Here is a 27,123-nt window from a genome sequence, read left to right as displayed (position 1 = left end):
TGAGGACAGCGGACCATTCCGGGAAACTAGGTAAGTAGGAGATATATGTGATACAAGTGTATGAGGACAGCGGGCCATTCAGGGAGAGAAAGGTAAGTAGGAGATATCTGTGATACCAGTGTATGAGGACAGCGGACCATTCTGGGAGAGGAAGGTAAGCAGGCGATATCTGTGATACTAGTGTATGGGGACAGCGGGCCATTCCGGGAGAGAAAGGTAAGCAGGAGATATCTGTGATACTAGTGTATGGGGACAGCGGCCATTCCGGGAGAGGAAGGTAAGCAGGAGATATATGTGATACTAGTGTATGGGAACAGCGGGCCATTCCGGGAGAGAAAGGTAAGCAGGAGATATATGTGATACTAGTGTATGAGGACAGCGGGCCATTCCGGGAGAGGAAGGTAGGTAGGAGATATCTGTGATACTAGTGTATGAGGACAGCGGACCATTCCGGGAAACTAGGTAAGTAGGATATATCTGTGATACCAGTGTATGAGGACAGCGGACCATTCTGGGAGAGGAAGGTAAGCAGGCGATATCTGTGATACTAGTGTATGGGGACAGCGGGCCATTCCGGGAGAGAAAGGTAAGCAGGAGATATCTGTGATACTAGTGTATGGCGACAGCGGCCATTCCGGGAGAGGAAGGTAAGCAGGAGATATATGTGATACTAGTGTATGGGAACAGCGGGCCATTCCGGGAGAGGAAGGTAAGTAGGAGATATCTGTGATACTAGTGTATGGGGACAGCGGGCCATTCCGGGAGAGGAAGGTAAGCAGGAGATATCTGTGATACTAGTGTATGAGGACAGCGGGCCATTCCGGGAGAGGAAGGTAAGTAGGAGATATCTGTGATACTAGTGTATGGGGACAGAGGCCATTCCGGAAGAGGAAGGTAACCAGGAGATATATGTGAAACTAGTGTATGGGGACAGCGGGCCATTCCGGCAGAGGAAGGTAAGCAGGCGATATCTGTGATACTAGTGTTTTTGGACAGCGGGCCATTTTGGGAGAGAAAGGTAAGCAGGAGATATATGTGATACTAGTGTATGGGGACAGTGGGCCATTCCGGGAGAGAAAGGTAAGTAGGAGATATCTGTGATACTAGTGTATGTGGACAGCGGGCCATTCCGGGAGAGGAAGCTAAGTAGGAGATATCTGTGATACTAGTGTATGAGGACAGCGGACCATTCCGGGAAAGAAGGTAAGCAGGAGATATATGTGATACTAGTGTATGAGGACAGCGGGCCATTCCGGGAGAGAAAGGTAAGCAGGAGATATCTGTGATACTAGTGTATGGGGACAGCGGCCATTCCGGGAGTGGAAGGTAAGCAGGAGATATATGTGATACTAGTGTATGGGAACAGCGGGCCATTCCGGGAGAGGAAGGTAAGTAGGATATATCTGTGATACTAGTGTATGGGGACAGCGGGCCTTTCCGGGAGAGGAAGGTAAGCAGGAGATATCTGTGATACTAGTGTTTGAGGACAGCGGGCCATTCCGGGAGAGGAAGGTAAGTAGGAGATATCTGTGATACTAGTGTATGGGGACAGAGGCCATTCCGGAAGAGGAAGGTAAGCAGGAGATATATGTGAAACTAGTGTATGGGGACAGCGGGCCATTCCGGCAGAGGAAGGTAAGCAGGCGATATCTGTGATACTAGTGTATGGGGACAGCGGGCCATTTTTGGAGAGAAAGGTAAGCAGGAGATATATGTGATACTAGTGTATGGGGACAGTGGGCCATTCCGGGAGAGAAAGGTAAGTAGGAGATATCTGTGATACTAGTGTAAATGGACAGCGGGCCATTCCGCGAGAGGAAGGTAAGTAGGAGATATCTGTGATACTAGTGTATGAGTACAGCGGACCATTCTGGGAAAGAAGGTAAGCAGGAGATATATGTGATACTAGTGTATGAGGACAGCGGGCCATTCCGGGAGAGAAAGGTAAGTAGGAGATATCTGTGATACTAGTGTATGAGGACAGCAGACCCTTCTGCGAGAGGAATGTAAGCAGGCGATATCTGTGATACTAGTGTATGGGGACAGCGGGCCATTCCGGGAGAGAAAGGTAAGCAGGAGATATCTGTGATACTAGTGTATGGGGACAGCGGCCATTCCGGGAGAGGAAGGTAAGCAGGAGATATATGTGATACTAGTGTATGGGGACAGCGTGCCATTCCGGGAAAGGAATATAAGCAGGAGATATCTGTGATACTAGTGTATGAGGACAGTGCCCATTCCGGGAGAGGAAGGTAAGCAGGAGATATCTGTGATACTAGTGTATGGGGACAGCGGGCTATTCCGGGAGAGGAAGGTAAGTAGGAGATATCTGTGATACTAGTGTATGGGGACAGCGGCCATTCCGGCAGAGGAAGGTAAGCAGGAGATATCTGTGATACTAGTGTATGAGGACAGCGGGCCATTCCGGGAGAGGAAGGGAATTAGGAGATATCTGTGATACTAGTGTATGGGGACAGAGGCCATTCCGAGCGAGGAAGGTAAGCAAGAGATATCTGTGATACTAGTGTATGGGGACAGCGGGCCATTCCGGGAGAGGAAGGTAAGCAGGCGATATCTGTGATACTAGTGTATGGGGACAGCGGGCCATTCCGGAGAGAAAGGTAAGCAGGAGATATATGTGATACTAGTGTATGGGGACAGAGGGCCATTCCGGGAGATGAAGGTACGCAGGAAATATCTGTGATACTAGTGTAAGAGGACAGCGGTCCATTCCGGGAGAGGAAGGTAAGTAGGAGATATCTGTTATACTAGTGTTTGAGGACAGCGGACCATTCTGGGAGAGGAAGGTAAGCAGGAGAAATCTGTGATACTAGTGTATGGGGACAGAGGCCATTCCAGGAGAGGAAGGTAAGCAGGAGATATCTGTGATACTAGTGTATGTGGACAGCGGGCCATTCCGGGAGAGAAAGGTAAGTAGGAGATATCTGTGATACTAGTGTATGAGGACAGCGGACCATTCCGGGAAATAAGGTAAGCAGGCGATATCTGTGATACTAGTGTATGGGGACAGCGGGCCATTCCGGCAGAGGAAGGTAAGCAGGAGATCTCTGTGATACTAGTGTACGAGGACAGTGCCCATTCCGGGAGAGGAAGGTAAGCAGGAGATATCTGTGATACTAGTGTATGGGGACAGCGGCCATTCCGGCAGAGGAAGGTAAGCAAGAGATATCTGTGATACTAGTGTATGAGGACAGCGGGCCATTCCGGGAGAGGAAGGTAAGTAGGAGATATCTGTGATACTAGTGTATGGGGACAGAGGCCATTCCGAGAGAGGAAGGTAAGCAGGAGATATCTGTGATATTAGTGTATGGGGACAGAGGCCATTCCGAGAGAGGAAGGTAAGCAGGAGATATCTGTGATACTAGTGTATGGGGACAGCGGGCCATTCCGGGAGAGAAAGGTAAGCAGGAGATATATGTGATACTAGTGTATGGGGACAGCGGGCCATTCTGGGAGAGGAAGGTAAGCAGGAGATATCTGTGATACTAGTGTATGAGGACAGCGGACCATTCCGGGAAACTAGGTAAGTAGGAGATATATGTGATACAAGTGTATGAGGACAGCGGGCCATTCAGGGAGAGAAAGGTAAGTAGGAGATATCTGTGATACCAGTGTATGAGGACAGCGGACCATTCTGGGAGAGGAAGGTAAGCAGGCGATATCTGTGATACTAGTGTATGGGGACAGCGGGCCATTCCGGGAGAGAAAGGTAAGCAGGAGATATCTGTGATACTAGTGTATGGGGACAGCGGCCATTCCGGGAGAGGAAGGTAAGCAGGAGATATATGTGATACTAGTGTATGGGAACAGCGGGCCATTCCGGGAGAGGAAGGTAAGCAGGCGATATCTGTGATACTAGTGTATGGGGACAGCGGGCCATTCCGGGAGAGAAAGGTAAGCAGGAGATATATGTGATACTAGTGTATGGGGACAACGGGCCATTCCGGGAGAGAAAGGTAAGTAGGAGATATCTGTGATACTAGTGTATGAGGACAGCGGGCCATTCCGGGAGAGGAAGGTAGGTAGGAGATATCTGTGATACTAGTGTATGAGGACAGCGGACCATTCCGGGAAACTAGGTAAGTAGGAGATATCTGTGATACCAGTGTATGAGGACAGCGGACCATTCTGGGAGAGGAAGGTAAGCAGGCGATATCTGTGATACTAGTGTATGGGGACAGCGGGCCATTCCGGGAGAGAAAGGTAAGCAGGAGATATCTGTGATACTAGTGTATGGCGACAGCGGCCATTCCGGGAGAGGAAGGTAAGCAGGAGATATATGTGATACTAGTGTATGGGAACAGCGGGCCATTCCGGGAGAGGAAGGTAAGTAGGAGATATCTGTGATACTAGTGTATGGGGACAGCGGGCCATTCTGGGAGAGGAAGGTAAGCAGGAGATATCTGTGATACTAGTGTATGAGGACAGCGGGCCATTCCGGGAGAGGAAGGTAAGTAGGAGATATCTGTGATACTAGTGTATGGGGACAGAGGCCATTCCGGAAGAGGAAGGTAAGCAGGAGATATATGTGAAACTAGTGTATGGGGACAGCGGGCCATTCCGGGAGAGGAAGGTAAGCAGGCGATATCTGTGATACTAGTGTTTTTGGATAGCGGGCCATTTTGCGAGAGAAAGGTAAGCAGGAGATATATGTGATACTAGTGTATGGGGACAGTGGGCCATTCCGGGAGAGAAAGGTAAGTAGGAGATATCTGTGATACTAGTGTATGTGGACAGCGGGCCATTCCGGGAGAGGAAGCTAAGTAGGAGATATCTGTGATACTAGTGTATGAGGACAGCGGACCATTCCGGGAAAGAAGGTAAGCAGGAGATATATGTGATACTAGTGTATGAGGACAGCGGGCCATTCCGGGAGAGAAAGGTAAGCAGGAGATATCTGTGATACTAGTGTATGGGGACAGCGGCCATTCCGGGAGTGGAAGGTAAGCAGGAGATATATGTGATACTAGTGTATGGGAACAGCGGGCCATTCCAGGAGAGGAAGGTAAGTAGGAGATATCTGTGATACTAGTGTATGGGGACAGAGGCCATTCCGAGAGAGGAAGGTAAGCAGGAGATATATGTGAAACTAGTGTATGGGGACAGCGGGCCATTCCGGGAGAGGAAGGTAAGCAGGCGATATCTGTGATACTAGTGTTTTTGGACAGCGGGCCATTTTGGGAGAGAAAGGTAAGCAGGAGATATATGTGATACTAGTGTATGGGGACAGTGGGCCATTCCGGGAGAGAAAGGTAAGTAGGAGATATCTGTGATACTAGTGTATGTGGACAGCGGGCCATTCCGGGAGAGGAAGCTAAGTAGGAGATATCTGTGATACTAGTGTATGAGGACAGCGGACCATTCCGGGAAAGAAGGTAAGCAGGAGATATATGTGATACTAGTGTATGAGGACAGCGGGCCATTCCGGGAGAGAAAGGTAAGCAGGAGATATCTGTGATACTAGTGTATGGGGACAGCGGCCATTCCGAGAGTGGAAGGTAAGCAGGAGATATATGTGATACTAGTGTATGGGAACAGCGGGCCATTCCGGGAGAGGAAGGTAAGTAGGATATATCTGTGATACTAGTGTATGGGGACAGCGGGCCTTTCCGGGAGAGGAAGGTAAGCAGGAGATATCTGTGATACTAGTGTTTGAGGACAGCGGGCCATTCCGGGAGAGGAAGGTAAGTAGGAGATATCTGTGATACTAGTGTATGGGGACAGAGGCCATTCCGGAAGAGGAAGGTAAGCAGGAGATATATGTGAAACTAGTGTATGGGGACAGCGGGCCATTCCGGCAGAGGAAGGTAAGCAGGCGATATCTGTGATACTAGTGTATGGGGACAGCGGGCCATTTTGGGAGAGAAAGGTAAGCAGGAGATATCTGTGATACTAGTGTTTGAGGACAGCGGGCCATTCCGGGAGAGGAAGGTAAGTAGGAGATATCTGTGATACTAGTGTATGGGGACAGAGGCCATTCCGGAAGAGGAAGGTAAGCAGGAGATATATGTGAAACTAGTGTATGGGGACAGCGGGCCATTCCGGCAGAGGAAGGTAAGCAGGCGATATCTGTGATACTAGTGTATGGGGACAGCGGGCCATTTTGGGAGAGAAAGGTAAGCAGGAGATATATGTGATACTAGTGTATGGGGACAGTGGGCCATTCCGGGAGAGAAAGGTAAGTAGGAGATATCTGTGATACTAGTGTATGTGGACAGCGGGCCATTCTGCGAGAGGAAGGTAAGTAGGAGATATCTGTGATACTAGTGTATGAGTACAGCGGACCATTCCGGGAAAGAAGGTAAGCAGGAGATATATGTGATACTAGTGTATGAGGACAGCGGGCCATTCCGGGAGAGAAAGGTAAGTAGGAGATATCTGTGATACTAGTGTATGAGGACAGCAGACCCTTCTGCGAGAGGAATGTAAGCAGGCGATATCTGTGATACTAGTGTATGGGGACAGCGGGCCATTCCGGGAGAGAAAGGTAAGCAGGAGATATCTGTGATACTAGTGTATGGGGACAGCGGCCATTCCGGGAGAGGAAGGTAAGCAGGAGATATATGTGATACTAGTGTATGGGGATAGCGTGCCATTCCGGGAAAGGAATATAAGCAGGAGATATCTGTGATACTAGTGTATGAGGACAGTGCCCATTCCGAGAGAGGAAGGTAAGCAGGAGATATCTGTGATACTAGTGTATGGGGACAGCGGGCTATTCCGGGAGAGGAAGGTAAGTAGGAGATATCTGTGATACTAGTGTATGGGGACAGAGGCCATTCCGAGAGATGAAGGTAAGCAAGAGATATCTGTGATACTAGTGTATGGGGACAGTGGGCCATTCCGGGAGAGGAAGGTAAGCAGGCGATATCTGTGATACCAGTGTATGGGGACAGCGGGCCATTCCGGAGAGAAAGGTAAGCAGGAGATATATGTGATACTAGTGTATGGGGACAGGGGGCCATTCCGGGAGAGGAAGGTACGCAGGAAATATCTGTGATACTAGTGTAAGAGGACAGCGGTCCATTCCGGGAGAGAAAGGTAAGTAGGAGATATCTGTTATACTAGTGTTTGAGGACAGCGGACCATTCTGGGAGAGGAAGGTAAGCAGGAGAAATCTGTGATACTAGTGTATGGGGACAGAGGCCATTCCAGGAGAGGAAGGTAAGCAGGAGATATCTGTGATACTAGTGTATGTGGACAGCGGGCCATTCCGGGAGAGAAAGGTAAGTAGGAGATATCTGTGATACTAGTGTATGAGGACAGCGGACCATTCCGGGAAATAAGGTAAGCAGGCGATATCTGTGATACTAGTGTATGGGGACAGCGGGCCATTCCGGGAGAGAAAGGTAAGCAGGAGATATCTGTGATACTAGTGTATGGGGACAGCGGCCATAACGGGAGAGGAAGGTAAGCAGGAGATATCTGTGATAATAGTGTATGGGGACAGCGGGCCATTCCGGCAGAGGAAGGTAAGCAGGAGATATCTGTGATACTAGTGTATGAGGACAGTGCCCATTCCGGGAGAGGAAGGTAAGCAGGAGATATCTGTGATACTAGTGTATGGGGATAGCGGGCCATTCCGGGAGAGGAAGGTAAGTAGGAGATATCTGTGATACTAGTGTATGGGGACAGCGGCCATTCCGGCAGAGGAAGGTAAGCAGGAGATATCTGTGATACTAGTGTATGAGTATGACGACAGCGGGCCATTCCGGGAGAGGAAGGTAAGTAGGAGATATCTGTGATACTAGTGTATGGGGACAGAGGCCATTCCGAGAGAGGAAGGTAAGCAGGAGATATATGTGAAACTAGTGTATGGGGACAGCGGGCCATTCCGGGAGAGGAAGGTAAGCAGGCGATATCTGTGATACTAGTGTTTTTGGACAGCGGGCCATTTTGGGAGAGAAAGGTAAGCAGGAGATATATGTGATACTAGTGTATGGGGACAGTGGGCCATTCCGGGAGAGAAAGGTAAGTAGGAGATATCTGTGATACTAGTGTATGTGGACAGCGGGCCATTCCGGGAGAGGAAGCTAAGTAGGAGATATCTGTGATACTAGTGTATGAGGACAGCGGACCATTCCGGGAAAGAAGGTAAGCAGGAGATATATGTGATACTAGTGTATGAGGACAGCGGGCCATTCCGGGAGAGAAAGGTAAGCAGGAGATATCTGTGATACTAGTGTATGGGGACAGCGGCCATTCCGGGAGTGGAAGGTAAGCAGGAGATATATGTGATACTAGTGTATGGGAACAGCGGGCCATTCCGGGAGAGGAAGGTAAGTAGGATATATCTGTGATACTAGTGTATGGGGACAGCGGGCCTTTCCGGGAGAGGAAGGTAAGCAGGAGATATCTGTGATACTAGTGTTTGAGGACAGCGGGCCATTCCGGGAGAGGAAGGTAAGTAGGAGATATCTGTGATACTAGTGTATGGGGACAGAGGCCATTCCGGAAGAGGAAGGTAAGCAGGAGATATATGTGAAACTAGTGTATGGGGACAGCGGGCCATTCCGGCAGAGGAAGGTAAGCAGGCGATATCTGTGATACTAGTGTATGGGGACAGCGGGCCATTTTGGGAGAGAAAGGTAAGCAGGAGATATATGTGATACTAGTGTATGGGGACAGTGGGCCATTCCGGGAGAGAAAGGTAAGTAGGAGATATCTGTGATACTAGTGTATGTGGACAGCGGGCCATTCTGCGAGAGGAAGGTAAGTAGGAGATATCTGTGATACTAGTGTATGAGTACAGCGGACCATTCCGGGAAAGAAGGTAAGCAGGAGATATATGTGATACTAGTGTATGAGGACAGCGGGCCATTCCGGGAGAGAAAGGTAAGTAGGAGATATCTGTGATACTAGTGTATGAGGACAGCAGACCCTTCTGCGAGAGGAATGTAAGCAGGCGATATCTGTGATACTAGTGTATGGGGACAGCGGGCCATTCCGGGAGAGAAAGGTAAGCAGGAGATATCTGTGATACTAGTGTATGGGGACAGCGGCCATTCCGGGAGAGGAAGGTAAGCAGGAGATATATGTGATACTAGTGTATGGGGACAGCGTGCCATTCCGGGAAAGGAATATAAGCAGGAGATATCTGTGATACTAGTGTATGAGGACAGTGCCCATTCCGGGAGAGGAAGGTAAGCAGGAGATATCTGTGATACTAGTGTATGGGGACAGCGGGCTATTCCGGGAGAGGAAGGTAAGTAGGAGATATCTGTGATACTAGTGTATGGGGACAGCGGCCATTCCGGCAGAGGAAGGTAAGCAGGAGATATCTGTGATACTAGTGTATGAGGACAGCGGGCCATTCCGGGAGAGGAAGGTAAGTAGGAGATATCTGTGATACTAGTGTATGGGGACAGAGGCCATTCCGAGAGAGGAAGGTAAGCAAGAGATATCTGTGATACTAGTGTATGGGGACAGTGGGCCATTCCGGGAGAGGAAGGTAAGCAGGCGATATCTGTGATACCAGTGTATGGGGACAGCGGGCCATTCCGGAGAGAAAGGTAAGCAGGAGATATATGTGATACTAGTGTATGGGGACAGGGAGCCATTCCGGGAGAGGAAGGTACGCAGGAAATATCTGTGATACTAGTGTAAGAGGACAGCGGTCCATTCCGGGAGAGAAAGGTAAGTAGGAGATATCTGTTATACTAGTGTTTGAGGACAGCGGACCATTCTGGGAGAGGAAGGTAAGCAGGAGAAATCTGTGATACTAGTGTATGGGGACAGAGGCCATTCCAGGAGAGGAAGGTAAGCAGGAGATATCTGTGATACTAGTGTATGTGGACAGCGGGCCATTCCGGGAGAGATAGGTAAGTAGGAGATATCTGTGATACTAGTGTATGAGGACAGCGGACCATTCCGGGAAATAAGGTAAGCAGGCGATATCTGTGATACTAGTGTATGGGGACAGCGGGCCATTCCGGGAGAGAAAGGTAAGCAGGAGATATCTGTGATACTAGTGTATGGGGACAGCGGCCATAACGGGAGAGGAAGGTAAGCAGGAGATATCTGTGATAATAGTGTATGGGGACAGCGGGCCATTCCGGGAGATGAAGGTAAGCTGGCGATATCTGTGATACTAGTGAATGGGGACAGCGGGCCATTCCGGGAGAGGAAGGTAAGTAGGAGATATCTGTGATACTAGTGTATGGGGACAGCGGGCCATTCCGGCAGAGGAAGGTAAGCAGGAGATATCTGTGATACTAGTGTATGAGGACAGTGCCCATTCCGGGAGAGGAAGGTAAGCAGGAGATATCTGTGATACTAGTGTATGGGGACAGCGGGCCATTCCGGGAGAGGAAGGTAAGTAGGAGATATCTGTGATACTAGTGTATGGGGACAGCGGCCATTCCGGCAGAGGAAGGTAAGCAGGAGATATCTGTGATACTAGTGTATGAGGACAGCGGGCCATTCCGGGAGAGGAAGGTAAGTAGGAGATATCTGTGATACTAGTGTATGGGGACAGAGGCCATTCCGAGAGAGGAAGGTAAGCAGGAGATATCTGTGATATTAGTGTATGGGGACAGAGGCCATTCCGAGAGAGGAAGGTAAGCAGGAGATATCTGTGATACTAGTGTATGGGGACAGCGGGCCATTCTGGGAGAGGAAGGTAAGCAGGAGATATCTGTGATACTAGTGTATGAGGACAGCGGCCATTCCGGGAGAGGAAGGTAAGTAGGAGATATCTGTGATACTAGTGTTTGAGGACAGCGGACCATTCTGGGAGAGGAAGGTAAGCAGGAGATATCTGTGATACTAGTGTATGGGGACAGAGGCCATTCCGAGAGAGGAAGGTAAGCAGGAGATATCTGTGATACTAGTGTATGGGGACAGCGGGCCATTCCGGGAGAGAAAGGTAAGCAGGAGATATATGTGATACTAGTGTATGGGGACAGTGGGCCATTCCGGGAGAGGAAGGTAAGCAGGAGATATCTGTGATACTAGTGTATGAGGACAGCGGGCCATTCCGGGAGAGGAAGATAAGTAGGAGATATCTGTGATACTAGTGTTTGAGGACAGCGGAACATTCTGGGAGAGGAAGGTAAGCAGGAGATATCTGTGATACTAGTGTATGGGGACAGAGGCCATTCCGGGAGAGGAAGGTAAGCAGGAGATATCTGTGATACTAGTGTATGGGGACAGCGGGCCATTCCGGGAGAGAGAGGTAAGTAGGAGATATCTGTGATACTAGTGTATGAGGACAGCGGACCATTCCGGGAAATAAGGTAAGCAGGCGATATCTGTGATACTAGTGTATGGGGACAGCGGGCCATTCCGGGAGAGAAAGGTAAGCAGGAGATATCTGTGATACTAGTGTATGGGGACAGCGGCCATTCCGGGAAAGGAAGGTAAGCAGGAGATATCTGTGATACTAGTGTATGGGGACAGCGGGCCATTCCGGGAGAGGAAGGTAAGCAGGCGATATCTGTGATACTAGTGTATGGGGACAGCGGGCCATTCCGGGAGAGGAAGGTAAGTCGGAGATAGCTGTGATACTAGTTTTGAGGACAGCGGACCATTCTGGGAGAGGAAGGTAAGCAGGAGATATCTGTGATACTAGTGTATGGGGACAAAGGCCATTCCGAGAGAGGAAGGTAAGCAGGAGATATCTGTGATACTAGTGTATGGGGACAGCGGGCCATTCCAGGAGAGAAAGGTAAGCAGGAGATATATGTGATACTAGTGTATTGGGACAGCGGGCCATTCCAGGAGAGGAAGGTAAGCAGGAGATATCTGTGATACTAGTGTATGAGGACAGCGGGCCATTCCGGGAGAGGAAGGTAAGTAGGAGATAACTGTGATACTAGTGTTTGAGGACAGCGGACCATTCTGGGAGAGGAAGGTAAGCAGGAGATATCTGTGATACTAGTGTATGGGGACAGAGGCCATTCCGGGAGAGGAAGGTAAGCAGGAGATATCTGTGATACTAGTGTATGAGGACATCGGACCATTCCGGGAAATAAGGTAAGCAGGCGATATCTGTGGTACTAGTGTATGGGGACAGCGGGCCATTCCGGGAGAGAAAGGTAAGCAGGAGATATCTGTGATACTAGTGTATGGGGACAGCGGCCATTCCGGGAGAGACAGGTAAGCAGGAGATATCTGTGATACTAGTGTATGGGGACAGCGGGCCATTCCGGGAGAGGAAGGTAAGCAGGAGATATCTGTGATACTAGTGTATGAGGACAGCGGGCCATTCCGGGAGAGGAAAGTAAGTAGGAGATATCTGTGATACTAGTGTATGGGGACAGCGGGCCATTCCGGCAGAGGAAGGTAAGCAGGAGATATCTGTGATACTAGTGTATGAGGACAGCGGGCCATTCCTGGAGAGGAAGGTAAGTAGGAGATATCTGTGATACTAGTGTATGGGGACAGAGGCCATTCCGAGAGAGGAAGGTAAGCAGGAGATATCTGTGATACTAGTGTATGGGGACAGCGGGCCATTCCGGGAGAGATAGGTAAGCAGGAGATATATGTGATACTAGTGTATGGGGACAGCGGGCCATTCCGGGAGAGGAAGGTAAGCAGGAGATATCTGTGATACTAGTGTATGAGGACAGCGGGCCATTCCGGGAGAGGAAGGTAAGCAGGCGATATCTGTGATACTAGTGTATGGGGACAGCGGGCCATTCCGGGAGAAAATGGTAAGCAGGAGATATATGTGATACTAGTGTATGGGGACAGCGGGCCATTCCGGGAGAGGAAGGTAAGCAGGAGATATCTGTGATACTAGTGTATGAGGACAGCGGGGAATTCCGGGAGAGGAAGGTAAGTAGGAGATATCTGTGATACTAGTGTTTGAGGACAGTGGACCATTCTGGGAGAGGAAGGTAAGCAGGAGATATCTGTGATACTAGTGTATGGGGACAGAGGCCATTCCGGGAGAGGAAGGTAAGCAGGAGATATCTGTGATACTAGTGTATGGGGACAGCGGGCCATTCCGGGAGAGAAAGGTAAGTAGGAGATATCTGTGATACTAGTGTATGAGGACAGCGGACCATTCCGGGAAATAAGGTAAGCAGGCGATATCTGTGATACTAGTGTATGGGGACAGCGGGCCATTCCGGGAGAGAAAGGTAAGCAGGAGATATCTGTGATACTAGTGTATGGGGACAGCGGCCATTCCGGGAGAGGAAGGTAAGCAGGAGATATCTGTGATACTAGTGTATGGGGACAGCGGGCCATTCCGGGAGAGGAAGGTAAGCAGGCGATATCTGTGATACTAGTGTATGGGGACAGCGGGCCATTCCGGGAGAGGAAGGTAAGTAGGAGATATCTGTGATACTAGTGTTTGAGGACAGCGGACCATTCTGGGAGAGGAAGGTAAGCAGGAGATATCTGTGATACTAGTGTATGGGGACAGAGGCTATTCCGAGAGAGGAAGGTAAGCAGGAGATATCTGTGATACTAGTGTATGGGGACAGCGGCCATTCCGGGAGAGGAAGGTAAGCAGGAGATTTCTGTGATACTAGTGTATGGGGACAGCGGGCCATTCCGGGAGAGGAAGGTAAGTAGGAGATATCTGTGATACTAGTGTATGGGGACAGCGGGCCATTCCGGCAGAGGAAGGTAAGCAGGAGATATCTGTGATACTAGTGTATGAGGCCAGCGGGCCATTCCGGGAGAGGAAGGTAAGTAGGAGATATCTGTGATACCAGTGTATGGGGACAGAGGCCATTCCGAGAGAGGAAGGTAAGCAGGAGATATCTGTGATACTAGTGTATGGGGACAGCGGGCCATTCCGGGAGAGAAAGGTAAGCAGGAGATATATGTGATACTAGTGTATGGGGACAGCGGGCCATTCCGGGAGAGGAAGGTAAGCAGGAGATATCTGTGATACTAGTGTATGAGGACAGCGGGCCATTCCGGGAGAGGAATGGAAGCAGGCGATATCTGTGATACTAGTGTATGGGGACAGCGGGGGATTCCGGGAGAGGAAGGTAAGTAGGAGATATCTGTGATACTAGTGTATGGGGACAGAGGCCATTCCGAGAGAGGAAGGTAAGCAAGAGATATCTGTGATACTAGTGTATGGGGACAGTGGGCCATTCCGGGAGAGGAAGGTAAGCAGGCGATATCTGTGATACCAGTGTATGGGGACAGCGGGCCATTCCGGAGAGAAAGGTAAGCAGGAGATATATGTGATACTAGTGTATGGGGACAGGGAGCCATTCCGGGAGAGGAAGGTACGCAGGAAATATCTGTGATACTAGTGTAAGAGGACAGCGGTCCATTCCGGGAGAGAAAGGTAAGTAGGAGATATCTGTTATACTAGTGTTTGAGGACAGCGGACCATTCTGGGAGAGGAAGGTAAGCAGGAGAAATCTGTGATACTAGTGTATGGGGACAGAGGCCATTCCAGGAGAGGAAGGTAAGCAGGAGATATCTGTGATACTAGTGTATGTGGACAGCGGGCCATTCCGGGAGAGATAGGTAAGTAGGAGATATCTGTGATACTAGTGTATGAGGACAGCGGACCATTCCGGGAAATAAGGTAAGCAGGCGATATCTGTGATACTAGTGTATGGGGACAGCGGGCCATTCCGGGAGAGAAAGGTAAGCAGGAGATATCTGTGATACTAGTGTATGGGGACAGCGGCCATAACGGGAGAGGAAGGTAAGCAGGTGATATCTGTGATAATAGTGTATGGGGACAGCGGGCCATTCCGGGAGATGAAGGTAAGCTGGCGATATCTGTGATACTAGTGAATGGGGACAGCGGGCCATTCCGGGAGAGGAAGGTAAGTAGGAGATATCTGTGATACTAGTGTATGGGGACAGCGGGCCATTCCGGCAGAGGAAGGTAAGCAGGAGATATCTGTGATACTAGTGTATGAGGACAGTGCCCATTCCGGGAGAGGAAGGTAAGCAGGAGATATCTGTGATACTAGTGTATGGGGACAGCGGGCCATTCCGGGAGAGGAAGGTAAGTAGGAGATATCTGTGATACTAGTGTATGGGGACAGCGGCCATTCCGGCAGAGGAAGGTAAGCAGGAGATATCTGTGATACTAGTGTATGAGGACAGCGGGCCATTCCGGGAGAGGAAGGTAAGTAGGAGATATCTGTGATACTAGTGTATGGGGACAGAGGCCATTCCGAGAGAGGAAGGTAAGCAGGAGATATCTGTGATATTAGTGTATGGGGACAGAGGCCATTCCGAGAGAGGAAGGTAAGCAGGAGATATCTGTGATACTAGTGTATGGGGACAGCGGGCCATTCTGGGAGAGGAAGGTAAGCAGGAGATATCTGTGATACTAGTGTATGAGGACAGCGGCCATTCCGGGAGAGGAAGGTAAGTAGGAGATATCTGTGATACTAGTGTTTGAGGACAGCGGACCATTCTGGGAGAGGAAGGTAAGCAGGAGATATCTGTGATACTAGTGTATGGGGACAGAGGCCATTCCGAGAGAGGAAGGTAAGCAGGAGATATCTGTGATACTAGTGTATGGGGACAGCGGGCCATTCCGGGAGAGAAAGGTAAGCAGGAGATATATGTGATACTAGTGTATGGGGACAGTGGGCCATTCCGGGAGAGGAAGGTAAGCAGGAGATATCTGTGATACTAGTGTATGAGGACAGCGGGCCATTCCGGGAGAGGAAGGTAAGTAGGAGATATCTGTGATACTAGTGTTTGAGGACAGCGGAACATTCTGGGAGAGGAAGGTAAGCAGGAGATATCTGTGATACTAGTGTATGGGGACAGAGGCCATTCCGGGAGAGGAAGGTAAGCAGGAGATATCTGTGATACTAGTGTATGGGGACAGCGGGCCATTCCGGGAGAGAGAGGTAAGTAGGAGATATCTGTGATACTAGTGTATGAGGACAGCGGACCATTCCGGGAAATAAGGTAAGCAGGCGATATCTGTGATACTAGTGTATGGGGACAGCGGGCCATTCCGGGAGAGAAAGGTAAGCAGGAGATATCTGTGATACTAGTGTATGGGGACAGCGGCCATTCCGGGAAAGGAAGGTAAGCAGGAGATATCTGTGATACTAGTGTATGGGGACAGCGGGCCATTCCGGGAGAGGAAGGTAAGCAGGCGATATCTGTGATACTAGTGTATGGGGACAGCGGGCCATTCCGGGAGAGGAAGGTAAGTCGGAGATAGCTGTGATACTAGTTTTGAGGACAGCGGACCATTCTGGGAGAGGAAGGTAAGCAGGAGATATCTGTGATACTAGTGTATGGGGACAAAGGCCATTCCGAGAGAGGAAGGTAAGCAGGAGATATCTGTGATACTAGTGTATGGGGACAGCGGGCCATTCCAGGAGAGAAAGGTAAGCAGGAGATATATGTGATACTAGTGTATTGGGACAGCGGGCCATTCCAGGAGAGGAAGGTAAGCAGGAGATATCTGTGATACTAGTGTATGAGGACAGCGGGCCATTCCGGGAGAGGAAGGTAAGTAGGAGATAACTGTGATACTAGTGTTTGAGGACAGCGGACCATTCTGGGAGAGGAAGGTAAGCAGGAGATATCTGTGATACTAGTGTATGGGGACAGAGGCCATTCCGGGAGAGGAAGGTAAGCAGGAGATATCTGTGATACTAGTGTATGAGGACATCGGACCATTCCGGGAAATAAGGTAAGCAGGCGATATCTGTGGTACTAGTGTATGGGGACAGCGGGCCATTCCGGGAGAGAAAGGTAAGCAGGAGATATCTGTGATACTAGTGTATGGGGACAGCGGCCATTCCGGGAGAGACAGGTAAGCAGGAGATATCTGTGATACTAGTGTATGGGGACAGCGGGCCATTCCGGGAGAGGAAGGTAAGCAGGAGATATCTGTGATACTAGTGTATGAGGACAGCGGGCCATTCCGGGAGAGGAAAGTAAGTAGGAGATATCTGTGATACTAGTGTATGGGGACAGCGGGCCATTCCGGCAGAGGAAGGTAAGCAGGAGATATCTGTGATACTAGTGTATGAGGACAGCGGGCCATTCCTGGAGAGGAAGGTAAGTAGGAGATATCTGTGATACTAGTGTATGGGGACAGAGGCCATTCCGAGAGAGGAAGGTAAGCAGGAGATATCTGTGATACTAGTGTATGGGGACAGCGGGCCATTCCGGGAGAGATAGGTAAGCAGGAGATATATGTGATACTAGTGTATGGGGACAGCGGGCCATTCCGGGAGAGGAAGGTAAGCAGGAGATATCTGTGATACTAGTGTATGAGGACAGCGGGCCATTCCGGGAGAGGAAGGTAAGCAGGCGATATCTGTGATACTAGTGTATGGGGACAGCGGGCCATTCCGGGAGAAAATGGTAAGCAGGAGATATATGTGATACTAGTGTATGGGGACAGCGGGCCATTCCGGGAGAGGAAGGTAAGCAGGAGATATCTGTGATACTAGTGTATGAGGACAGCGGGCCATTCCGGGAGAGGAAGGTAAGTAGGAGATATCTGTGATACTAGTGTTTGAGGACAGTGGACCATTCTGGGAGAGGAAGGTAAGCAGGAGATATCTGTGATACTAGTGTATGGGGACAGAGGCCATTCCGGGAGAGGAAGGTAAGCAGGAGATATCTGTGATACTAGTGTATGGGGACAGCGGGCCATTCCGGGAGAGAAAGGTAAGTAGGAGATATCTGTGATACTAGTGTATGAGGACAGCGGACCATTCCGGGAAATAAGGTAAGCAGGCGATATCTGTGATACTAGTGTATGGGGACAGCGGGCCATTCCGGGAGAGAAAGGTAAGCAGGAGATATCTGTGATACTAGTGTATGGGGACAGCGGCCATTCCGGGAGAGGAAGGTAAGCAGGAGATATCTGTGATACTAGTGTATGGGGACAGCGGGCCATTCCGGGAGAGGAAGGTAAGCAGGCGATATCTGTGATACTAGTGTATGGGGACAGCGGGCCATTCCGGGAGAGGAAGGTAAGTAGGAGATATCTGTGATACTAGTGTTTGAGGACAGCGGACCATTCTGGGAGAGGAAGGTAAGCAGGAGATATCTGTGATACTAGTGTATGGGGACAGAGGCTATTCCGAGAGAGGAAGGTAAGCAGGAGATATCTGTGATACTAGTGTATGGGGACAGCGGCCATTCCGGGAGAGGAAGGTAAGCAGGAGATTTCTGTGATACTAGTGTATGGGGACAGCGGGCCATTCCGGGAGAGGAAGGTAAGTAGGAGATATCTGTGATACTAGTGTATGGGGACAGCGGGCCATTCCGGCAGAGGAAGGTAAGCAGGAGATATCTGTGATACTAGTGTATGAGGCCAGCGGGCCATTCCGGGAGAGGAAGGTAAGTAGGAGATATCTGTGATACCAGTGTATGGGGACAGAGGCCATTCCGAGAGAGGAAGGTAAGCAGGAGATATCTGTGATACTAGTGTATGGGGACAGCGGGCCATTCCGGGAGAGAAAGGTAAGCAGGAGATATATGTGATACTAGTGTATGGGGACAGCGGGCCATTCCGGGAGAGGAAGGTAAGCAGGAGATATCTGTGATACTAGTGTATGAGGACAGCGGGCCATTCCGGGAGAGGAATGGAAGCAGGCGATATCTGTGATACTAGTGTATGGGGACAGCGGGGGATTCCGGGAGAGGAAGGTAAGCAGGCGATATCTGTGATACTAGTGTATGGGGACAGCGGGCCATTCCGGGAGAGGAAGGTAAGTAGGAGATATCTGTGATACTAGTGTATGGGGACAGCGGGCCATTCCGGCAGAGGAAGGTAAGCAGGAGATATCTGTGATACTAGTGTATGGGGACAGCGGGCCATTCCGGGAGAGGAAGGTAAGTAGGAGATATCTGTGATACTAGTGTATGGGGACAGCGGCCATTCCGGCAGAGGAAGGTAAGCAGGAGATATCTGTGATACTAGTGTATGAGGACAGCGGGCCATTCCGGGAGAGGAAGGTAAGTAGGAGATATCTGTGATACTAGTGTATGGGGACAGAGGCCATTCCGAGAGAGGAAGGTAAGCAGGAGATATCTGTGATACTAGTGTATGGGGACAGAGGCCATTCCGAGAAAGGAAGGTAAGCAGGAGATATCTGTGATACTAGTGTATGGGGACAGCGGGCCATTCCGGGAGAGAAAGGTAAGCAGGAGAGATATGTGATACTAGTGTATGGGGACAGCGGGCCATTCCGGGAGAGGAAGGTAAGCAGGAGATATCTGTGATACTAGTGTATGAGGACAGCGGGCCATTCCAGGAGAGGAAGGTAAGTAGGAGATATCTGTGATACTAGTGTTTGAGGACAGCGGACCATTCTGGAAGAGGAAGGTAAGCAGGAGATATCTGTGATACTAGTGTATGGGGACAGAGGCCATTCCGAGAGAGGAAGGGAAGCAGGAGATATCTGTGATACTAGTGTATGGGGACAGCGGGCCATTCCGGGAGAGAAAGGTAAGCAGGAGATATATGTGATACTAGTGTATGGGGACAGTGGGCCATTCCGGGAGAGGAAGGTAAGCAGGAGATATCTGTGATACTAGTGTATGAGGACAGCGGGCCATTCCGGGAGAGGAAGGTAAGTAGGAGATATCTGTGATATTAGTGTTTGAGGACAGCGGACCATTCTGGGAGAGGAAGGTAAGCAGGAGATATCTGTGATACTAGTGTATGGGGACAGAGGCCATTCCGGGAGAGGAAGGTAAGCAGGAGATATCTGTGATACTAGTGTATGGGGACAGCGGGCCATTCCGGGAGAGAAAGGTATGTAGGAGAGATCTGTGATACTAGTGTATGAGGACAGCGGACCATTCCGGGAAATAAGGTAAGCAGGCGATATCTGTGATACTAGTGTATGGGGACAGCGGGCCATTCCGGGAGAGAAAGGTAAGCAGGAGATATCTGTGATACTAGTGTATGGGGACAGCGGCCATTCCGGGAGAGGAAGGTAAGCAGGAGATATCTGTGATACTAGTGTATGGGGACAGCGGGCCATTCCGGGAGAGGAAGGTAAGCAGGCGATATCTGTGATACTAGTGTATGGGGACAGCGGGCCATTCCGGGAGAGGAATGTAAGTAGGAGATATCTGTGATACTAGTGTTTGAGGACAGCGGACCATTCTGGGAGAGGAAGGTAAGCAGGAGATATCTGTGATACTAGTGTATGGGGACAAAGGCCATTCCAAGAGAGGAAGGTAAGCAGGAGTTATCTGTGATACTAGTGTATGGGGACAGCGGGCGATTCCAGGAGAGAAAGGTAAGCAGGAGATATATGTGATACTAGTGTATGGGGACAGCGGACCATTCCAGGAGAGGAAGGTAAGCAGGAGATATCTGTGATACTAGTGTATGAGGACAGCGGGCCATTCCGGGAGAGGAAGGTAAGTAGGAGATATCTGTGATACTAGTGTTTGAGGACAGCGGACCATTCTGGGAGAGGAAGGTAAGCAGGAGATATCTGTGATACTAGTGTATGGGGACAGAGGCCATTCCGGGAGAGGAAGGTAAGCAGGAGATATCTGTGAAACTAGTGTATGAGGACAGCGGACCATTCCGGGAAATAAGGTAAGCAGGCGATATCTGTGATACTAGTGTATGGGGACAGCGGGCCATTCCGGGAGAGAAAGGTAAGCAGGAGATATCTGTGATACTAGTGTATGGGGATAGCGGCCATTCCGGGAGAGGAAGGTAAGCAGGAGATATCTGTGATACTAGTGTATGGGGACAGCGGGCCATTCCGGGAGAGGAAGGTAAGCAGGCGATATCTGTGATACTAGTGTATGGGGACAGCGGGCCATTCCGGGAGAGAAAGGTAAGCAGGAGATATATGTGATACTAGTGTATGGGGACAGCGGGCCATTCCGGGAGAGAAAGGTAAGTAGGAGATATCTGTGATACTAGTGTATGAGGACAGCGGGCCCTTCCGGGAGAGGAAGGTAGGTAGGAGATATCTGTGATACTAGTGTATGAGGACAGCGGACCATTCCTGGAAACTAGGTAAGTAGGAGATATATGTGATACTAGTGTATGAGGACAGCGGGCCATTCAGGGAGAGAAAGGGAAGTAGGAGATATCTGTGATACCAGTGTATGAGGACAGCGGACCATTTTGGGAGAGGAAGGTAAGCAGACGATATCTGTGATACTAGTGTATGGGGACAGCGGGCCATTCCGGGAGAGAAAGGTAAGCAGGAGATATCTGTGATACTAGTGTATGGGGACAGCGGCCATTCCGGGAGAGGAAGGTAAGTAGGAGATATATGTGATACTAGTGTATGGGAACAGCGGGCCATTCCGGGAGAGGAAGGTAAGTAGGAGATATCTGTAATACTAGTGTATGGGGACAGCGGGCCATTCCGGGAGAGGAAGGTAAGCAGGAGATATCTGTGATACTAGTGTATGAGGACAGCGGGCCATTCCGGGAGAGGAAGGTAAGTAGGAGATATCTGTGATACTAGTGTATGGGGACAGAGGCCATTCCTGAAGAGGAAGGTAAGCAGGAGATATATGTGAAACTAGTGTATGGGGACAGCGGGCCATTCCGGGAGAGGAAGGTAAGCAGGCGATATCTGTGATACTAGTGTATGGGGACAGCGGGCCATTCCGGGAGAGAAAGGTAAGTAGGAGATATCTGTGATACTAGTGTATGAGGACAGCGGGCCATTCCGGGAGAGGAAGGTAAGTAGGAGATATCTGTGATACTAGTGTATGGGGACAGAGGCCATTCCGGAAGAGGAAGGTAAGCAGGAGATATATGTGAAACTAGTGTATGGGGACAGCGGGCCATTCCGGGAGAGGAAGGTAAGCAGGCGATATCTGTGATACTAGTGTATGGGGACAGCGGGCCATTCCGGGAGAGAAAGGTAAGTAGGAGATATCTGTGATACTAGTGTATGAGGACAGCGGGCCATTCCGGCAGAGGAAGGTAAGCAGGAGATATCTGTGATACTAGTGTATGGGGACAGCGGGCCATTCCGGGAGAGAAAGGTAAGTAGGAGATATCTGTGACACTAGTGTATGAGGACAGCGGACCATTCCGGGAAAGGAATATAAGCAGGCAATATCTGTGATACTAGTGTATGGGGACAGCGGCCATTCCGGGAGAGAAAGGTAAGCAGGAGATATCTGTGATACTAGTGTTTGGGGACAGCGGCCATTCCGGGAGAGGAAGGTAAGCAGGAGATATCTGTGATACTAGTGTATGAGAACAGCGGGCCATTCCGGGAGAGAAAGGTAAGCAGGAGATATCTGTGATACTAGTGTATGGGGACAGCGGGCCATTCCGGGAGAGAAAGGTAAGCAGGAGATATATGTGATACTAGTGTATGGGGACAGTGGGCCATTCCGGGAGAGAAAGGTAAGTAGGAGATATCTGTGATACTAGTGTATGAGGACAGCGGACCATTCCTGGAAAGAAGGTAAGCAGGCGATATCTGTGATACTAGTGTATGGGGACAGCGGGCCTTTCCGGGAGAGAAAGGTAAGCAGGAGATATCTGTGATACTAGTGTATGGGGACAGCGGACCATTCCGGGAGAGGAAGGTAAGCAGGAGATATCTGTGATACTAGTGTATGGGGACAGAGGCCATTCTGGGAGAGGAAGGTAAGCAGGAGATATCTGTGATACTAGTGTATGGGGACAGCGGGCCATTCCGGGAGAGGAAGGTAAGCAGGAGATATCTGTGATACTAGTGTATGGGGACAGCGGGCCATTCCGGGAGAGGAAGGTAAGTAGGAGATATCTGTGATACTAGTGTATGGGGACAGTGGGCCATTCCGGGAGAGGAAGGTAAGCAGGAGATATCTGTGATACTAGTGTACGAGGACAGCGGCCATTCCGGGAGAGGAAGGAAAGCAGGAGATATCTGTGATACTAGTGTATGGGGACAGCGGGCCATTTTGGGAAAGGAAGGTAAGTAGGAGATATCTGTGATACTAGTGTATGGGGACAGCGGGCCATTCCGGGAGAGGAAGGTAAGCAGAAGATATCTGTGATACTAGTGTATGAGGACAGGGGGCCATTCCGGGAGAGGAAGGTAAGTAGGAGATATCTGTGATACTAATGTATGGCGACAGAGGCCATTCCGGGAGTGGAAGGCAAGCAGGCGATATCTGTGATACTAGTGTATGGGGACAGCGGGCCATTCCGGGAGAGAATGGTAAGCAGGAGATATATGTGATACTAGTGTATGGGGACAGTGGGCCATTCCGGGAGAGAAAGGTAAGTAGGAGGTATCTGTGATACTAGTGTATGAGGACAGCGGACCATTCCGGGAAAGAAGGTAAGCAGGCGATATCTGTGATACTAGTGTATGGGATAGCGGGCCATTCCGGGAGAGAAAGGTAAGCAGGAGATATCTGTGATACTAGTTTATGGGGACAGTGGCCATTCAGGGAGAGGAAGGTAAGCAGGAGATATCTGCGATACTAGTGTATGGGGACAGCGGACCATTTTGGGAGAGAAAGATAAGCAGGAGATATATGTGATACTAGTGTATGAGGACAGCGGGCCATTCCAGGAGACGAAGGTAAGCAGGAGATATCTGTGATACTAGTGTATGGGGACAGCGGACCATTCTGGGAGAGAAAGGTAAGCAGGAGATATATGTGATACTAGTGTATGAGGACAGCGGGCCATTCCGGGAGAGGAAGGTAAGCAGGAGATATCTGTGATACTAGTGTATGAGGACAGCCGGACATTCCGGGAGAGGAAGGTAAGTAGGAGATATCTGTGATACTAGTGTATGAGGACAGCCGCCATTCCGGGAGAGAAAGGTAAGTAGGAGATATCTGTGATACTAGTTTATGGGGACAGCGGGCCAATACAGGGAGAGAAAGGTAAGTAGGAGATATTTGTGATACTACTGTATGGGACAGCGGGCCATTCTGGGAGAGGAAGGTAAGCAGGAGATATCTGTGATACTAGTGTATGGGGACAGCGGGCCATTCCGGGAGAGGAAGGTAAGCAGGAGATATCTGTGATACTAGTGTATGGGGACAGCGTTCCATTCCGGGAGAGGAAGGTAAGTAGGAGATATCTGTGACACTAGTGTATGGGGACAGCGGGCCATTCCGGGAGAGGAAGGTAAGCAGGAGATATCTGTGATACTAGTGTATGGGGACAGCGGGCCATTCCGGGAGAGGAAGGTAAGCAGAAGATATCTGTGATACTAGTGTATGAGGACAGGGGGCCATTCCGGGAGAGGAAGGTAAGTAGGAGATATCTGTGATACTAATGTATGGCGACAGAGGCCCTTCCAGGAGAGGAAGGTAAGCAGGAGATATCTGTGATATTAGTGTATGGGGACAGCGGGCCATTCCGGGAGTGGAAGGCAAGCAGGCGATATCTGTAATACTAGTGTATGGGGACAGCGGGCCATTCCGGGAGAGAAAAGTAAGCAGGAGATATATGTGATACTAGTGTATGGGGACAGTGGGCCATTCCGGGAGAGAAAGGTAAGTAGGAGGTATCTGTGATACTAGTGTATGAGGACAGCGGACCATTCCGGGAAAGAAGGTAAGCAGGCGATATCTGTGATACTAGTGTATGGGACAGCGGGCCATTCCAGGAGAGAAAGGTAAGCAGGAGATATCTGTGATACTAGTTTATGGGGACAGTGGCCATTCCGGGAGAGGAAGGTAAGCAGGAGATATCTGCGATACTAGTGTATGGGGATAGCGGACCATTTTGGGAGAGAAAGGTAAGCAGGAGATATATGTGATACTAGTGTATGAGGACAGCGGGCCATTCCAGGAGACGAAGGTAAGCAGGAGATATCTGTGATACTAGTGTATGGGGACAGCGGACCATTCTGGGAGAGAAAGGTAAGCAGGAGATATATGTGATACTAGTGTATGGGGACAGCGCGCCATTCCGGGAGAGGAAGGTAAGTAGGAGATATCTGTGACACTAGTGTATGGGGACAGCGGGCCATTCTGGGAGAGGAAGGTAAGCAGGAGATATCTGTGATACTAGTGTATGAGGACAGCGGCCATTCCGGCAGAGGAAGGTAAGCAGGAGATATCTGTGATACTAGTGTATGGGGACAGCGGGCCATTTTGGGAGAGGAAGGTAAGTAGGAGATATCTGTGATACTAGTGTATGGGGACAGCGGGCCATTCCGGGAGAGGAAGGTAAGCAGAAGATATCTGTGATACTAGTGTATGAGGACTGGGGGCCATTCCGGGAGAGGACGGTAAGTAGGAGATATCTGTGATACTAGTGTATGGCGACAGAGGCCATTCCGGGAGAGGAAGGTAAGCAGGAGATATCTGTGATACTAGTGTATGGGGACAGCGGGCCATTCCGGGAGTGGAAGGTAAGCATGCGATATCTGTGATACTAGTGTATGAGGACAGCGGACCATTCCGGGAAAGAAGGTAAGCAGGCGATATCTGTGATACTAGTGTATGGGGACAGCGGGCCATTCTGGGAGAGAAAGGTAAGCAGGAGATATCTGTGATACTAGTGTATGGGGACAGTGGCCATTCCGGGAGAGGAAGGTAAGCAGGAGATATTTGTGATACTAGTGTATGGGGACAGCGGACCATTCTGGGAGAGAAAGGTAAGCAGGAGATATCTGTGATACTAGTGTATGAGGACAGCGGGCCATTCCAGGAGACGAAGGTAAGCAGGAGATATCTGTGATACTAGTGTATGGGGACAGCGGACCATTCTGGGAGAGAAAGGTAAGCAGGAGATATATGTGATACTAGTGTATGAGGACAGCGGGCCATTCCGGGAGAGGAAGGTAAGCAGTAGATATCTGTGATACTAGTGTATGAGGACAGCCGGATATTCCGGGAGAGGAAGGTAAGTAGGAGATATCTGTGATACTAGTGTATGAGGACAGCGGCCATTCCGGGAGAGAAAGGTAAGTAGGAGATATCTGTGATACTAGTTTATGGGGACAGCGGGCCAATACAGGGAGAGAAAGGTAAGTAGGAGATATTTGTGATACTAGTGTATGGGACAGCGGGCCATTCTGGGAGAGGAAGGTAAGCAGGAGATATCTGTGATACTAGTGTATGGGGACAGCGGCCACACTGGGAGAGGAAGGTAATATGAATGTCGTTCAGTCGCTATTTTGCGCTGCTAGTCGCTTAAGAAAGAATTGCTTTCCAGTCTAATCGTGTGGTTTCAAAGCACAAAAAGTTATTTATGTAAAAAGGGGAAACACAATGTAAGTTTAATAATTAGCGTAAAAAGCAATAAATTAAACAATAGTACAGCCGATACATACGCGTGCTAACTGGTCCCAGTATACAGTCATTCAGTCCAGAAGTCTGCGGTCGCAAAGAAGATGTCTGTACACTGGGGTCAGGACACAAGCCTATATACCTTACAGGTTTCAGAGTTAACAAAGGGATAAATTGACAGGTTCTCATTGGTTTTTGTTTCTGGTCAATCTGGTCATTGGTCAGTTCATACGGTGTCATCAGCGGTATGGCTCAATCCTCCAATGGTCACATTGTGTAGCTTCCCGTGAAAGTACTGGTTAAAACTGGCTACAACACTGCATGCAAGTAATAACATTCTACTCAATAACTCCCTATCATCCATAACTAGCGGACGCATGATGCGACTTCTTTGCCAATAGAAACGGATGTCTGCAAATAAACAGGGATTTAGTATGATAGCAAACATGACATGTCCACTGTATTCTGAACCTTAGATCTCTTTTAAGTACATCTTACATCAGAATTATTAGCTAGCAATACCTTTAATAACTCTGGTTATTATCTATAATGTGTGGGAACCATTTTATAAATATGCGTTCGCATATGTGTGTCTGTGTGTGGAATTCGCATATGTGCGTCTGTGTATACGTGTGTGTATGTGAATACTTGTGTGCGTTTGCATTTGTGCGTATTGGATTGCACCGACGCAAAGTAGCTTCCAAGTAACTTGTCATCAGACTATAGAGGACTATATCGTCAGATAATAATTGTAAAGCAGTCATACCCAATTATTTGACTTTGACAGTCCACCCTTTGATAGCAAACATAACACTATCATATTCTATTCTTAATCTATTTAGTCAGACATAATAAATTATTATCTAATGTTCTAAACGGTATGACACAATTTGGTAATTGAACTGTCAATAGTGCACCTCAGGAAGGGTAAAACAACCCTTATACGCCATCTGTGGATCTATAGGGGACCATTGGTAGGAT

The sequence above is a fragment of the Taudactylus pleione genome, unplaced genomic scaffold (genome assembly GCF_031769625.1).
Source record: "Taudactylus pleione unplaced genomic scaffold, aTauple2 ptg000344l, whole genome shotgun sequence".
NCBI lineage: Eukaryota > Metazoa > Chordata > Amphibia > Anura > Myobatrachidae > Taudactylus > Taudactylus pleione.
This window is presented reverse-complemented; position numbering follows the sequence as displayed.